We start from the raw sequence: 16,895 nt of genomic DNA, 5'->3' as shown, positions 1-16,895 counted from the left end.
AACTCACCAATCTGCTTATCACTGGTGGCTCTTAGCAGACCACAGACTTCAAATACAACACATTCACTCGCTGATTGTCTTGACATGTCTTTAGCTTTCTTTGCCATTATGAAAACGCAGAAAGGGATGATTTTTTGTTTTGAGATTCAAAGTAGAACAAAAATTAAATGAGACAAAGTTTAACTGTGTCTGTGCTATAGGTATGATCATTCAGAAATCCTTGGAGGGGTGGGGTGGGGGGCAATCACAGACAGAGTCCAGTCTGAGCCCAAGTTCATGAACCACAGCTGCCAAAGATTAAAAAACAAATGTATTTTTGAACTTCAAAATAATTAAGTCATTTTGTCACTCCCCTCCCCAAAGTAATGACATGAATTATTGGTTGTGGTCAGCCCTTCTATTCATATAATACTGGATCTAGTAATCCATTGAAATGGAAACTTTTCCTTCTAATTTATTCTTTTATATTTTGTAAAATAGAAGGGACAAAAATCTCAGAGTGTAATAGATTTCTGGGCTTGCCAGAACTTGGGAGTCGTAGGGATCTATATGGAATAATTCCCAAGAAGGCATTTTCAAGGTTCTACCTTAATACATAAAATGCCTTTCCTAGGAATTTATAGTAGAAACCAGTCAGCCTGCACTGCCTTTAATGCCCAATACGGAGGGAGTTTCTCAGAGAATATTAATTGATGATGACTGAGAATGTTACATGAAACATTTTAAGGTGAGAAGAAGCAAACCTGGATAAATTGAATAGAGGAAATTGATCCAGAAGTCTTAATACTACTTTTTAAGACAGTTATGTCCCAGCGTATTTCAGTAGTCCTTCAGGAGAATATAAATGCTCTAACAGTTGTACAGAGGATGAAGATAAGGGTGAAGATTGAGGTAGAAAATAGACTTTTGCAATCTCCTTGCAGTCAAGTCCTAAGGGACCTTGCTTTAACATATGCCACTCTTCTTCCAACAGTGTTGACCTCCTCTTTTCTGGCTCTGCCTTTACACACACACACACACACACACGCACACACACACAGACACAGATCTTCCCCAGCTTAAAAAAAAGTTTTGGTATAAACTCAAGTACACTTTATATCTCTAATATGCCTTACTCTCTGTAAGACATTCAATATGCATTTATTGAATACACTTGAATTAGTCTACTGCAACCAATATAAAGCTAGGTAAACAATCCAAATGGAATTTGTGAACAAAAGAAACCCTGATGTGCAGGGAGACAGGACATCAGCATGGCAGCTGGCATTCCAGATGCCAGAGACCCTTCTACAGTCTTCCTGGACTGCATGTAAAAGAGACACGAATATGATGCTTCTTCAGGATCATCCACCGAAACCACAGCCAAACCTGCCAGTTCTCAACCAGACATCCGACTGAGAAAGCCAATCATGAGCACACTTACCGACCCACAGCAGCCAGGAGCTGGATGTGCGGAGTCTGTGCGTGCATGTAGTGCATGTGTGCAGTTGAGATTTTTTATTAGTACAGCTGTTAAAAATCAAAGATCTGGCTCAGGGATATAGGGAGTTTAAAAGAATGTCACTCATCATCACTCAACGACAAAAAACTGTCAAAATGGCTGCAAGTCCATCACTTTTCTTGAACCCTTTAGAGAACTGAGGTTGCAGGACAGCCAACCAGCCCCAGATCTCAGGAAAGACAGGCCCCTGTGGGGAGGGACAAGACATGGCCACTTGCTTCCCCAGGGCAGACACCACAAGACACTGATGTGGATGCACTCAGCCAGGTTGGTGAGCAAATAGGTGCAGGCTGAGTGTGGGTTGGTAAGAGATGTGGGGCCCCTGAAAACTGCAGGTGCAGGGGAGTGGGCACCTCTCACAGGCTCTTCTCCATCCGCCCCACAGGGAGTGGACGGCGAAATCACCCTATGCTGTGGAGGCCTGAAGACCAGAACGGCAGCCTGTGCTGAAAGGGCGAGACATCCCTGCTGGGACCCTTCTTCCTTATCTCACCTATGGAACCAAAGCCTTAAGCTCTACGTGGGGGAGGGTACCCAACGCTGTCACCCTTAGGAGGCTGGTGAGAACTGTTAGAGCAGGCAGACAGCTAGATATGAGCAGAGAAAGGGCGACACGGGGCCAAATGGCAGAAAACCATATATCTTGTGAACAACGGGGGTCCTTGGACAGACCAAGAAAAACAGGAACCTCCAGACGGATAAGAAACTATAAATTCTGGGTCAACAAGTGTCCTAGAGATGGCCAAAGAAAGGTGGGACAAGACACCAATAGCCAGCATCTGAATGTAACCTTTCACTCATTATGACTTCATCCAACTTCCTGCTCAAGACTAAATAAGGACAGAAAAATCCTTCCTTCCCACCCCCAGGAAGGTGGAGCTGGGATGGAGATCAGGAAAGATGACCCCAAACCCCTCCCTGCCAATGAATATTCCACCCATTCACTTTTACAACCATGTAACCAGCTTGCCAAAGAAACTCGGGGCAGCTGCCCACCTGGGTCTGCCCGCTCTTTCCTTAACAGCGTATTATCCATCCCTTAATAAATCCTTGCTTTTCTTCCTTGACCTCTATGTCTTGTTTCTGAATTCTTTACGTGAAGAGACAAGAAGCTGTTCGCGGACAACAAAACCAGTTGCAGCTGAGAAAGGGAACAGAAAATCAACCTTCCACCCGAGTTTCAGTTTACCCTGGACAGACATGGGACTTTCAGCAATAAAACTGGGAAAGTCCCTGCAGACTGGGAGGAAGTGGTCACACTCAGCCTGGGTGAGGCTCTAGAATATCTCTGGGGTAAAGGAGGAAAACTGCGGGTGAGGGAGTGCTGGCGTACTGCACAGACCAAACCCCTAGATGCAGTGCCTGCTCAGATTGAGACTTGAAAACAGAGAACTCCTTCTCCCCATCACAGGCTCGCAACCTGAGTCACAGGGGACCGGGTGGGGATGCTGCTGGAAGAGGGCCTGGAGTGTGCAGATAGAGCCTCTCCGAGGGTCAGTGCAGAGGGAAGACCTACAGCAGACAGTGGAGGAGACATCGAGAAAAACTACCAGCAAACGAGCCCCACCTGAAACCCAAGGAGTCACTAAAGGAATCTGAAGTCTGCGGGGAGCTGAGGGGAGCCCCTGCGGACGGGACTTTCAGACTTGCCCAGTCCTAACTCAGATTCACGCAGAAGTACAAGCAGAAAGACAGGTCTGTGCATTCCCAGGCATATGAGCTATTGTCCTCATCTCAGCTGTCCTAAACAAGGTGTCTGGCTTTCAACAAAAAATTAGGAGGCACACAAAAAGGTATGAGAAAAACAACACACTGTCAAAGAATAAAGCAATTAACAGAACCAGATTCAGGTAGGACAGAGATGTGAGAACTACCTGGCAGAGGATTGAAAATAACTCTGAGTAACATGAAAAAGCTTGAGTGGAAACAGAGGGCAACGTGCAGGAATCAATCCCACTGAAATGCAAGACATGAAAACAATAGTAATGGAAGTGAGAAAGGCCTTTGGTGGGCTCCTCAGTAAACTTCACAAACAAACAGTGAACTTGGTGAGTGGTCAATAGAAATTACACGCAAAGAGGAAAAAAAAAAATGTTAAATCTCCTAGATATTTACCCAACAGAATTGGAAACTTGTGTTCACATAAAAACCGATGCATGAATGTTTACCATAGCTGAAGTCACAGTCACCCCGAATGATTTTCAGTCAAGTGAGCAGAAGAAGAAAGCATGACACACTCACACACTGGAAACCTATTCAGCAACAAAAAGGACTGAATTATTGACATTTGCAACGACACCAATGTCTCGCAAGTATATTTTGCCAAGTGAAAGTAATCAGACCCCAAAGGCCGCAGTGTATGTGACTCTAATTATGTAACTTTTTGGAAATGGCCCAAATAGAGACAGAAAATAGGAGCATGGCTGCCAGAGGCTGGAGGTGGAGTGACCGCCGGCAAAGAGGCAGCACCAGGGAACTTTGAGGGAGACAGAACTACTCTGTCTCACGGCTGTCATAGTGGATATGTGGATTGAAACATTTGTCAAAACCCAACGAATTATACAACATGACGAGCGAATTTTACTCAAGACAAAGAAATACCAGGATATGGGAGTCATCCCCAAAATGGAATGCAAACTCTAACAAATGCCACTCACCTAACCTATGAATATGTAACGTTACCACCTAATACCAGTGGGGAAGGAAAGAACCAACTTAATAAATTTAGAAAGCGATATTTCGGTTGCATACTATTAAGGCTAAAGACAAAAACTATTGTCCAGAGAGGCCATATTCTAGCCAGTAAATGTGCTCCTCACAGAGATATGAGTTAGCAATTCTGAACCCACTTGTGTGAGCTAGATTGAACAAAAAAAGTAAATATACTGTAAAACCTGAGAGTCAGGTTTCTAAATGTCAGAGAAAGAATAAACCCTGCAATATTGGTATTAAACTGAAATTGAATTGGAAATCAGATTGATAGAGGAATATATTATATACAGACCAATAAAGACAGAATAAATGTGTGCATGCATGAGGTTAATACTACATTTTTTATACATATGTATATCTATACACACGTATTATCTATTTTTTGTTGATTCAAATTCATGCATCTCCCTTAAGACCACGCTAACTCCTCCGTGGAGGTTCCCAGTTATAACCGTGCAGATCCCCGTGTCACTTTACAACTCTCTCACAGCACTTGCCAGCCGTGTCTGGTACTTTCCTACGCATCTTAGATGTCCTTCCAGGTAGCAAGCTCTGAAAGGTTTGTCTGGCTTTTATCTTTTACGACACCCCCCATGATCCCTCAAATGGTATAGGTCCTCAGTAAATCCACTGAGTGGAATTCAACATTAGAGGCGTCTAGACAGGAATCTAAATGTCTGGGGATCAATGTGCCCTTAGGGTAATGGGTTCTCTTCAAGCTAGATTCCCCCGGGGTCTTAGAAAGCCCAAAGACACTCTTTAGGATTCAGTCCTGGACCCTTAACTCTTCACTTTCCATTCTCTTCAATATTATCTGCCTTTTCGCTGTGGAATGAAAACACAATACTGCTGATCTCTGCGTGTATACATTCAGCTTTAACCTCTCCTCAGAGAAACTCCCGGCATCCTCTTGTGCCCCCCCCCCATCCGTCTCTCCCCCCTCGCCTCCGCTTCATCAGGAAGGCCTGTGCCAACTTTCTCCCAGTTCCCCCCAGTTCCCCACTCCTGTCTGTCATGGCCACAGTCCAAGCCGTCATCATCTCCCCCAGAAATTTCTGAAAGTTTTTGTAAGCTGATCATCCTGTTTTACACTCTTTATTTCATTTCAATGCAATCTGTATAAAGCAATTCGAATGATTATTTGAAGATCTAAATCATGTCATGCATCTGTGGTAAATTCTTCAGTAGCTTCCCAGCCTACTTAGAAAAAAAAAATCCAGTTGCCTTTTTTCTTTGTTCTCAAGGCTCTGTACACAACTCCACTCCCAGTCTTGAACCGCGTGTCAGTTCCTCAGACTCAGCTGCCTCTTCCTCCTTTAGAGCATCTGCAACCACAGCGTACCTCTGCCGGAGCAGAGCTTTTATTTTAAATCTTCTGCGGGACAGGATCAGATCTCTTGTTCCCCCTAGATCTATCATGGAATTATACTTTGTATCATATAGTAAAAATCAAAGCAATTTTAAAGAAATGTTTTATTTTTAGATTTAGCAGACATAAAGATAGTCTAGCAAACGGCTATATATCTTTTCAAATGGTTATTCTCAATTTCCATATAGATCTCATTAGGGTTCAAGAACAGTTTGCTGACTCGGGCTACCGAGTCAGAGAACTCTGTGTATTACTGGTCCCATCTGCTCTTTAAGGTCATGACTCAAAGTCACATCCTCAAAGAGTCTGCCTCGATCATACTATCTAATTAGGCTCATCCTCCTCTATAATATTTTCTATCACTACATCCTGTTTGTTTCATTCATAACACTTATCTAAATTACACACACACATACACAAACACACACACACATACACACACAAACACACACACATACACACACACACATTTCCCGGCTTATTTTGTTCCCTGCCTCTTCCTCATAAACTCCAGATGCCAAGGACTGTGACCTTTTTTTTTTTTTTCCACTAATGCATACCAATTGCAAAGTCAAAAGTGTCAAATTCTATTGGAGACTAATGGATTTCTCGGAGCCTTTAATGTGCTAAGATGAAGTGTGAAATTCCAAGAGAGGGTATTCAAGGGCAGTTTCCCATCCTCCTTTGACCAATAAACCCTTTCTTTAGGGTGTATTCTGTTGAATACATTGTAGAAAATAATGATCTAAAGAAATACCCAGACATGTTGTCTGTGCTAAAAACCACCTTCACCAGGTTATAAAATCTAACTTGCATTGATATTTGAACTTAACCTGCCGTCATCACTCTGGGTGGAGAAAGCCAAAGACTTGGTGGGATAGGGGTGTGGGACCCGCCTGTGCCCATTTTTCTCTCAATCTCCTTTCTACCTTTTCATATTCTGAGGCTGGAACAAAATTAAATTTCCAAGACGTCTCAGCCAGATGACGGTTCTTCCAAAAAGAGATGCTGGAAAGAGGTTGGAAAGTTGAAGGAAAAGGAAACTTTTTTTTTTTTTTTTAATTCTGTTGACTGCGGTTGGTGGCCTCTGGCTTCAGTGGCCTTCTGGCCTTGTGGACCGTGGCTGGTGGCTGCAGCTCCAGCACTGCCCACAGTTCCAACAGCACAAAATGGGACTCACAACCAGCCAGCCGTGCCCTCCACAGCCTTCCACAGCTGCAGCAGCAATGACAGTGGGTTTTGCAGTGGCCTGGGTTCCAGCCTTCAGCAGTGTCCACTGTGAGCGTCCTCCTGGGTCTGGCAACACTATCTCCACCCTTGTGTCCTCCAGCCAGGACTGTAGTCACTGACTCTTCATTGCCCACCTTTCTGCCTTCTGCTCCATCAGATCCTCTGACACTGTTGAAACCAGTTCCTTGCATGAAATTCCTTCCATCTGAAATACCTAAGTGAGTTCTATTTCCCTGATTGGACACTGATTGATATGACGTCAGAGTGGGAGAAGGTGATTCTAGCTTCCAAACTGTTGAGAGGCAGATAATATCTCCCAAGCTGAGGAGGAACTTTAAGAGCAAAAAATGAACCAAACAGCCCCGTAAAGTGCAATCATGAAGTTCATCGTGGGGAACTCGCATATAGGCAGGATCAGGCTGACGACGACCCAGAGGCATTTGCAGCTGCCAAAAGGGCTACCGGGGGACTTAAAGGGGCCAAAGCTAAAAGTAGAATCTGCCCATTAGGGAGAAGTGTGTCTGCATCAGTAGGAACTGAGGAATTTCCCTCTTCCTTGGGAATCTCATGACTATCAACCATGTCAACAAAAGGCATTCTTCCAGGTTTTATATCAGATGGAGCCAAGGGTGAAGGTTGATAGGGAACTGATCTGGCTCGGATCCTCTGGCTCTCATCCTTTGTGAGCAGTCTAAAGCTCAGTCATGCAGTGAGGGGAGGAACTAGGACCGGGGCCTAAGATGGAGCCGACAAAATACAGTCACTGTGATTCAGCCACACACAAACAGATTGCACAAGGGTAGAGAAATGTCACCCGCTCTGCCTGACGCCAGTACGAGTCAAGAAGCATTAGGGGAAACTCCCAGAGCAAAACAGAATAATGAATCGTGGGAACACAACCCTGAGTGGAAACACGAGCCCAGGATTCTAATCCCATCAACCACGGAGTGACTTCTGCGATCCTTTCACAGTTCTGAGCCTGGGTACCCTCCCTTCCTTCCTCCCTGATTTCTTCCAATACCAAGGGATGCATGGAGGCCCAGGGCCCTACACCATCTCTGCCAAGCCACCCAGAGGCCCCAGATAAGCAGTCTGAGTAAATGCCATGTGGCCACTCTGACACTGCAGCTCAGGTCAGGGCTCCTAGTTTCCAGCTCTCCCTCCAACTGGACTGTCGCCCAAAGCCTAAGTAGAAAATCTCAAGTTAGCACTATCCAGCATTTATTAAGGACTTCTTTCGTGAGGCACTGGGCAGGGATAAGACAAGCTCACATAATGATGTGCGGGCGACAACAATGTATGCAAAGGACAGTACCGCTCTGAGTGAAACAAGAGCTATCGCTGAGGTACAAATTAAGGCAACAAGCCCTGGGAGGAGGGAGCAGTTAATTTTGGGGGGATCCTTCCAAAGTCTTCATAGACAATTCATTGCACGTGGTGGGGCACAGGGTTCATGGGGCTGCATGAAAAGAGATGAGACCAGAAAGGAGGAGTGGGGTTTGACTGAGTGGCACCATCAGAGGCCAGACTCACAGTATTGTCCCTTGTGGCATAAGAAAGCTACAGAAGGCTTTTAAACTAAAAAGGACTATAAAAAAGAGTTTTAAAATTTAAAATACACCAATATAGTAATAATGTCACTTGAAGAATATGTACGCTATCTCATCAGTAGGACGCCCAAGACATGATGGACAAAAGGAATTGTCCCATAATAATGAGACAACCAGGTTAACTGAAACGTTACTGGAAAGAAATAATTATGATGAATAATTTCTTGCAGTTGCAAGAAAGATTTTACTATCGCTTTGAACACTCTAGAATCAAAATAATATTTTCTAAGTTTCCAGATGTTACCGATTTTGAAGGACACTGAGAAATAATGATAATTTATGGATATAAAGAAGTTGGAAATGTGATTCAATATTGCATAATAAGCCGCAAATTACAGAAATATATTCTGAACTGATTTAATTCCTGCATATTCCATGATCAGGTAAGAAACAGAAATGGCACAGAGACTTTTGAATGCCATTACACGGGAAATTAGTTATGAGTTTTCAAAGAGAAATGGGAGAAACACTGATAAAGTCAGCACTATTCTGAGCTTCATATAAATGAGGGACTCTGATCCAGGTGGGGAAGTTTTAAACCCTCTCAAACAACCTTAGGATAAATTGCACCCAAAATATCTCATTTACCTTTGATTAGCACTATATCAGAAAGATGGAGACAAGCTGAATGGAGAATTAAGAAAAGCAGCTTAGTATTGAGGAAATTGATTTATGAAAAGTATTATAGGCACAAAATATGTGCAACTTTGCAAAGAGATGACTAAGGAATGATGACAACCTATAAATATTTGAAAGGTATAAAGATCCAGTAAGAAAGGAATTATTTAGCATGTTATAAAGAGCTATAATTACAGTTTATGGAATGAAATTAGACAACCAAGATTTAAAGCATTCAAGCCACTTTCCTTGGGATATCAGAGAACTGGGTTTGAAAAGATAGTGTGGCATTTTGGGACATCTGAACGCTTTTGTCTGCTTTTAAAAAAATTTCTGTTAAAAAAATATAATCCATTTAATATTACTCAGTCATAAAAACGAATGAAATAATGCCATTTACAGCAACATGGATGGACCTAGAGATTATCATACTAAGTGAAGTAAGTCAGACAAAGACAAATACCATATATCACTAATATGTGGAATCTGAAAAAAGATACAAATGAATTTATCTATAAATCAGAAATAGACTCACAGACATAGAAAACAAACTTATGATTACCAAAAGGGAAAGGTGGGGGTAGGGATAAATTAGGATTTTGAGATTAACACACTACTATATGTAAAATAGATAAACAACATGGACCTACTGTACAGCACAGGAAACTATATTCAATATCTTATAATAACGTATAACGGAAAAAATTTTGAAAAAGAATATGTATGTATAACTGAATTACTTTGCTATATACCTGAAACTAATACAACATTGTAAATCAACTATACTTCAATTAAAAAAAATCAAAAATTAAAAAAAGTAAAATAATAATGAAACACAATCCATTTAACGAAGAGAGATAGGCATAAATCTCTTCTTAAGCGTAAGCACGACAAACATTTGATTATTGTAGTTATTTTGCACACTCCCTTGTTCAAAAAGGGTAACAGGTGGCTCACTCAGTTGTTTGGCAACAGAACACAGATGACATAAGCAAAGTCCATAATTTCTTCCCCAATCAAATGCTAATCTTTTCCACTTTAGCAATGAGCAAAACTACTTGGAATTTTGCCTAAACATTATTAAGGCATTGTATAATCGTTGATCTAGACTGGACCTACTTGGAGTTACGCACCTAACTGAGGTAAAGAAACGCGGGCTGCTCTGCGCTGAAAGGGATGAAAATTCCATTTGCACTTGACACTAATCGCCGTCTCTTCCCCGAATTGTCTCCTTCCCTGTGACAGCGCCAAGTATCCAGCCCCAGCCACGTCCCTGTGCCGCGTTCTGCATCTTATGCTGGATGTCCTGCTGTTTCCTCGGCCTCAGCAGACTCCACATCAAATTCATTTGACAAACAAAATAAAATCTGCTGCACATTTTGTGTGCGCCTGGCCCTGTGCTAGAAAGCCATGACTGTGAGGAGCCCTAGATCGTATTCCCCCACCGTTACCCATTTCCCAGTTTTAACCTACATCATTGTGCTGCAAACACTGTCTAAGGCCGAGTTCCCAGTCTTAGATGATTCACTGAGATTCTGGTGCTCACGATGTATTGAGAGAGCATCTTCGGTTAAAAGGAGCCAGGCAGCCAAGATACAGTGGAGGAAGGAGCTGTTAAATCAGGCTGCGGTCCCAGATGGAGTCTACCTTCAGCCTGATCTAGGAGGGGCTCTGGAGAATAAACTGGACCAATAAGTGGATCCCACCTTGAGGCAGGAAGATTGCCTTTTGTATGTGCATGTCAGTTAATCACTGGCTGTGGGCTGCTGTTTCCCCAGAGAGCACTGTATGTATCCTCTAAATGTTTATGCTCCCCATTCTTTCAGCGGGTGGCCATTTTGGACAAGGGGGTAAGAACAAGGAATTACCAGCCAACTCTCTAAGCAACTGGGGATAGATGTGCTATCTGGTAAAGGGCACCTGACCAGCTCCTAGCCACGCCTGCTATAAACATCACCATTCCCCTGGCCCCTCAGGGTTACAACTCCTATTCCCACCAAGCCTTCTGGATTCGTCACTACATCTGGAAAATCCCTCCTTTCCACTTTGTTTCCTGGGTTCCTCCCTTCTTATGTTTTCCCAGCCACCACTTGAGGCAGTCCAAGTACTTGTTGACTCACACTCAAGCTACAATTAAATTTTCCTAGCTAGTCTCAAGATTTCCACAGGCAGACAGGCATCATGGGTGGGCAGAGCCATGAGGTGGGGATGGAATGTCCTGGAAAGTATGTGCTCTGGTGAAAGGCACAGCCATCCATCAGCTCCAGATATGGGAAACTGCACCTAATGCCGAAGATCTCATATTTTAGGATAAGTCAGAAATCCTAATTTTTATGTGACATCTTCTACGTTTTATATGGGATATGTAATTCTAGGTTGTTTTGTTTTTAAGTTCTCCGTGAGGTCAAAGGGGGAAAAAAAACCGATCTGTAGGTTGAATGGATCCACCAGAGCCATTTTGCAAATTCTGGGTAACAATCCATAAGAAGAGGTGACATTTAAACCAATAACATATAGTTCAAGGTGAAGGGAGATAAAAAGAGACCCAGGTAGAGTGCTGTAGGGGTTCAGAAGAAAGGAAATAGACTCTGAGCCTTCATAAATAAGGATGTGTCTTTATCAGGTTTTCCGTCTCTGGTTTCCAGCACAGTGCTTGCCACATGAAAATGAATAAATGAACAAAGGGGCAAAGGAACATGTATCTCTGCCTGTCCTTGCGAGAGCAAAGGAGAAAAGATACCGCAATTATCGAGTGATCATCTGAGCATCCACCAAGCACAAAGTCAGCACTATCCCACACTGTCTTCTGGGAGTTCCGCCAGCTAGGGTCATTCAGAACCAGTTCCCACTTACATTTTCCTCTCTGCCTTGCCTCAGGTACATAAAGCACATGTCAGTGGAGGTGTGCTGAATGCTGCCCCCTAGCTTGCCAGCAACAGCAGCAAAGAGAAGAGGCTGGAATTCTTCTCTCAGGATAGACATGGATCAGGTCCATTCCTGTGTGTACAGGAGCAGTGCCCACCACTGCACATACCAGTCTTCTGCAGAAGTGCCCTGGATCTCCCAGCACACCCCAGCACGGGTACTCTTTATCCTCATGCCGCAGAATCTTGACTCCAGACCTGCTTAGAGGACCTGAGTCAAGAGCAGCCCTTGGAATTATTGCAAAATGACAGCGACTTTGGACCAAGGTTCACCATCACAGTGCAAGGCTCTCTTCCTGGGACAGCATCTCATTTCCACAGATGTCTGTGGAAGGGATCTGAGCTGCTAAACACCATTCGAGAAAAGCTGAGCAGAGCCAAGGCCAGGGAAGCACTATGCCCAGTTGGATGCCTCCAGGAATCTCAAGCCCTTTTCCAGAATAGTCCACTTTCTCATTCACCCTTCCCAACATGGTGGAGCAGTTCCAAAGCAGTTTGAGGTCAAATGTGTCCCAGTCCTGACTGGCATCTACATACAAGGCTCCTTCACCAAGTGGGCCCATCTCTTTGTGGTCTGGACCTACTTCTCTATTGCCCACTAAGGCTGAGTTGAAGTAAGAGTGAATCTCTACATTCTGGAATTCTTAATCGCCCCAGCTTTAGAACGGGTCATTCGGGGCTTTCCTCCAGCCTCGAGTTAGGTTAATAAATCCTGAATGGTTATTCGAACTTCACCTTGCAACCCTCTTGCCTCCTGCTTTGCAACTTTAAAAAAAAAATTATTTTATAACTGAAATTCTTTTCACTGCTTGCAGAAGTAGCTTTAAACGAATTAGCCTTTTACTAATTGGCCTGCCTCTGCCTTCCTCCCCTGGTGCTCCCAGAAAATACGTATTCGGCTTTTGCACCCCCTCCCCCCCGGCAAAACCCCATTTTGGAGGAAGCCAGTTCCTCATACACCTGGCATCTGCCCTGGGTTGCTGAGCGCTAAAAAAAAAAAAAAAAAAAAATCAGACAACAAAAATAAATCCAGTGCCTGTCCGCTTGCTCCTCTTTCCACAGCAGGGGCAGACCTCTTCCTTAACGGAATTAGAAGCTGTCAGACAGAAACTTCCCCAAATTCCTGACCCCAGACACCCAGCTCTAAGTATACGGCCCTCGCCTTCCGCCTGCTGCACAGGGCGGGAGCCCTCTTCTGCCGAATCCCTGCGAGGCTTGCCGAAGAATCCCTGCGAGGCTTGCCGAAGAATCCCTGCGAGGCTTGCCGAAGAATCCCTGCGAGGCTTGCCGAAGAATCCCTGCGAGGCTTGCCGAAGAATCCCTGCGAGGCTTGCCGAAGAATCCCTGCGAGGCTTGCGGAAGTCCGCTCTTCCACAGCCCATATCCTTCCTCTTCAACCGCTCCCTCTCCACGGCCCCCTGCCCATCAGCCTTTGAACAGGTCCATCTCGCTCTACACCTGACAGCTACAAAAGGGTCCTTTGATCTGGTGTTTGCTTGGTTGCCACCTCCTACTCTCCTCTCCTTCACCCCCAAACTTTGTGCTTCCTCGTCACAATCGCTTCTCGTGCCTTCTTTAAACTTTTGATATGCCTTGGGATCCCCTCATTGCATCTCTCTTCACTTTCCATTGCACTCTATCTCAAAGTACTTTAATTAATCCTTGTGATTTAATTTGCCATCTGTATGCTAACAGCTTTAAAAAATAATTTTGTATTTGTTTTCCTAGAAGCGAGCCATGCACCTGAAATCAGAGTTCTGAATGTTTATGCAGAAAATTCTCTACTTTCTTTCGTGACTCTCACTCAGAGCCCTGCAGATCAGAAGCACCTTCTTTTTATGTTGGTTATCTCCACGATTCTAAATAGTTTATTTCTAATCCATGATGTATCACATTTAGGCAATTTCCCAACATGGAAGGTGAGAATAGGGCTCACTGAACACTAATTTCCTTCTCCTCTTCATTTTTGTATCTACCATTTTTATCATTTTTTTCTATCAGTAATCCTTGTAACTTTAACTAATAAGAATTAAATCTCTAATTTTTTTTCCCCATCAAGCTTCAATGGTATTTCTTAACTCCTCATTCTGTAAGGTAAGATGAACCATCCTACCTACCCCTTCCCTCCCACCTATCTTGCACCAACTACACTGGACTTTATCATTACATTTTTAACTTTTCCACCATAACCAAATCTCTTCTTGCTTCATATATAGCTTCATGCTAAAAGATGGATTTAAAAAAATTATATTATTACTACTCTATAAATACTGTTCACAGTTGAGCTAAATAGTGGTTTGGAATGATACTTCCTTCTCCAATTTCATGACCCTTATACCACTGCTGGATAATTCCACACATCAAGGTCAAATGGATTACCTTTTCTTATATTCCCCCAATTACTTAAAATTATGCAACATTAGGTGACTAGATTTTGGGGGTGATCACTTTGTAGTGTATACTGATGTCAAATTATGCTGTACACCTGAAATATATATAATGTTATATACCAATTTTACCTCAATTTTTTAAATTCTGCAACATTACAATTCCCTTCATTTTTAAATAATGACTTTCCTATTTTTTTTGACAAAAATTTTGAATTGTTTTCTTGATTTCTTGCATCACTTGCCTTGATCATCTCGAGTAAGCAGTGGGGAAGGGGTGAGCACAGCTCTATCAGATGCTGCTGGGGTCAAGCAAGGTAAGGACCCCACATGCCCACTGCATCTGGTGACCTGGAGAAGATGGATGGGACCCAGAGCCAGAGAACAGTGTGTTCACAAGGAAAGAGGGGGCACAGTGACAGCACGTTTAGGTGATGCCAAAGTTTGGGGGTGGAAGAGAGTCAAATTTTTAGACTTCACATCCTGGTAGTCCATGCAGCTCCCTTGTCCCCAGACCCCAACTTCTCCTATTCCAATTTGGCCAGCTTTGTCTTTAGTCTTCTGCATATGGTTATCCTAGAGCTTCTCTCTCTTGTCCTTCCAAGTTGAAACCACCGTCTCCTGAGTCTGTCTTCCTTTTTATTGGATATACCTTTGTTTTCCTGAAGTACATTCTCAACTAACTTCTTTCAAAAAGGTACGTATGGGGCCAATGATCTGATTCTTTGCATATCTGAATGTTTGGTGTAGTCCGGCTTGCTTTGCTTTCACACTTGGCTGAGAGTGGGGCTGATTGTCATCTTTGACATGGCTCCCCAGCCTTCCAGTCTCTGGGGCTGCTGACGCCAGACTGATTCTTGTTCCTTTCTAAGTTAATTTTTTTTTTTTTCAGTTGAAGTAAGTTCTTAGAACCTTTTCTTTACTTGGTGCTTTTAAGTTTCATGCTGCTATGTCTAAGAAATGGTCTTTTTCATTCATTTTTCCAGCTGGTCCTGCACGGCTCCTGGGAGGCGACAGAGTGCAGCCCGCGCGTGCGCAGTTCATTCCTGCTCCGGCCTCGGGTGGTCGCTCCCGGCACGGCCTTTGGGCTGGAGCCAGTTCCCTGTTCCTGGCCAGTGCTCCCGGGCAGGGAGCCACCGCACCTCTGAGTGGGGACATGAGGGCATGGCATCGAGGAATACTGGGGTTTGCCTGATACATAGTGGTAGCCAGGCTCCTCACGCAAGAGCCTGGAACGACAGGCCTCGTGAGCCACAGGACCCAGCTGTTTCTCATCCCAGGCACCCCTGCGTGCTCTGTGAGAACTCGCGAGACCCCGCGAGATCCTGCGAGATCCAGCGAGGTCCGACTTGTGGCGGGGTGACTGGTGACTGCCGCGGTGCCACAGGACTGATGACCGTGTACTCAGTAGTTTCTTGTCTTGGACTGGGTTTCCTACTGGGGAGTGCCCTGCCAGAGAAGCAGGAGGGAAGGAAACTGGTGCGCGGCGAGGAAGGACGGGGAGCATTACTAAGAAGGCCGCAGCTCCTCGCGGAGCTGTTCGCGAGGTCTCGCAGGACATCTTCACCAAGGCGGCTTCGAGCCCCGCATCTCCGCACAGCCCATCTGAAGGGGACGTGTGTTTGCCCAGCCACATCTTTTGGTCGAGGATTGCTCCGTGGACTAACACCTCCCATGACTTCAAATCGCATATTTATTGTTGCCAAGAAGTTCCTCAGCAATGACAAATAATGCCCGGGGTAGGAGACAAGCAGTGTCCTTGGGTGACCTGAGGGACCTGGGTGACGACAAGCCCAGGGCAGCAGCAACAGCAGCAGTGACCTGACTCCCTAACTGTAGGAACAGCGCCAGTCGACCTTTGGGATGTTACGTAAACTGATTCCTGTGCAACTACTTATTTTGATAGCTCTGAGACACTGTTTTCTGATACTGTCTTATTTTTCTCCTTCAAATTTTAAACAGCTAAGAGCTCCGTCCTGGTCTCTGTTTATACTTTCATGAGAGCATCCTGCTCTTCTTTTAAGGCTATAATACTTTAACAGTATTTATGAGAAGATCTTTAAAGTTTTCTGCTGTGGGAGGCAGTCTTCACTGCAGTTAAGAGGATGGACTCTAGAACCAGACAGCCTGAGTTTTAATCTCAGCTCTGTGACGACTTTGTGTCCTTAGGAAGTTTTCTGTTTTAGGGTTGTTGTTTTTTTTCTTTTTAATTTTTTTTCTTTCTCCTTTTTTTTTCCTTCAAATGAATAGAAAGTGTTTATTATACAAAAATCTACTAATTGCCAATCTATCAATTTGTTAAACTTTAAGTATCAACTTATTTTATAACTCTAAAAAGAAAACTTTACAGTTTTAGTACTTGTGCTAACTTACGTGTGAGCTCTAAAAGAGTGTATTTTTGGTTTAAAAAATGTCACTCTAAAATTGTCCCAGTTCATTTTGATATGCCATGAACAATCTAAATGTTTTGCGCATTAAATGAAATAATGTTTGTAACGTAAACTTTTAAAAATGGCTTTACATCAGTAATGGGCCAACCTATAA

Source organism: Camelus bactrianus, chromosome 8, assembly GCF_048773025.1.
Source record: "Camelus bactrianus isolate YW-2024 breed Bactrian camel chromosome 8, ASM4877302v1, whole genome shotgun sequence".
Classification (NCBI taxonomy): domain Eukaryota; kingdom Metazoa; phylum Chordata; class Mammalia; order Artiodactyla; family Camelidae; genus Camelus; species Camelus bactrianus.
This window is presented reverse-complemented; position numbering follows the sequence as displayed.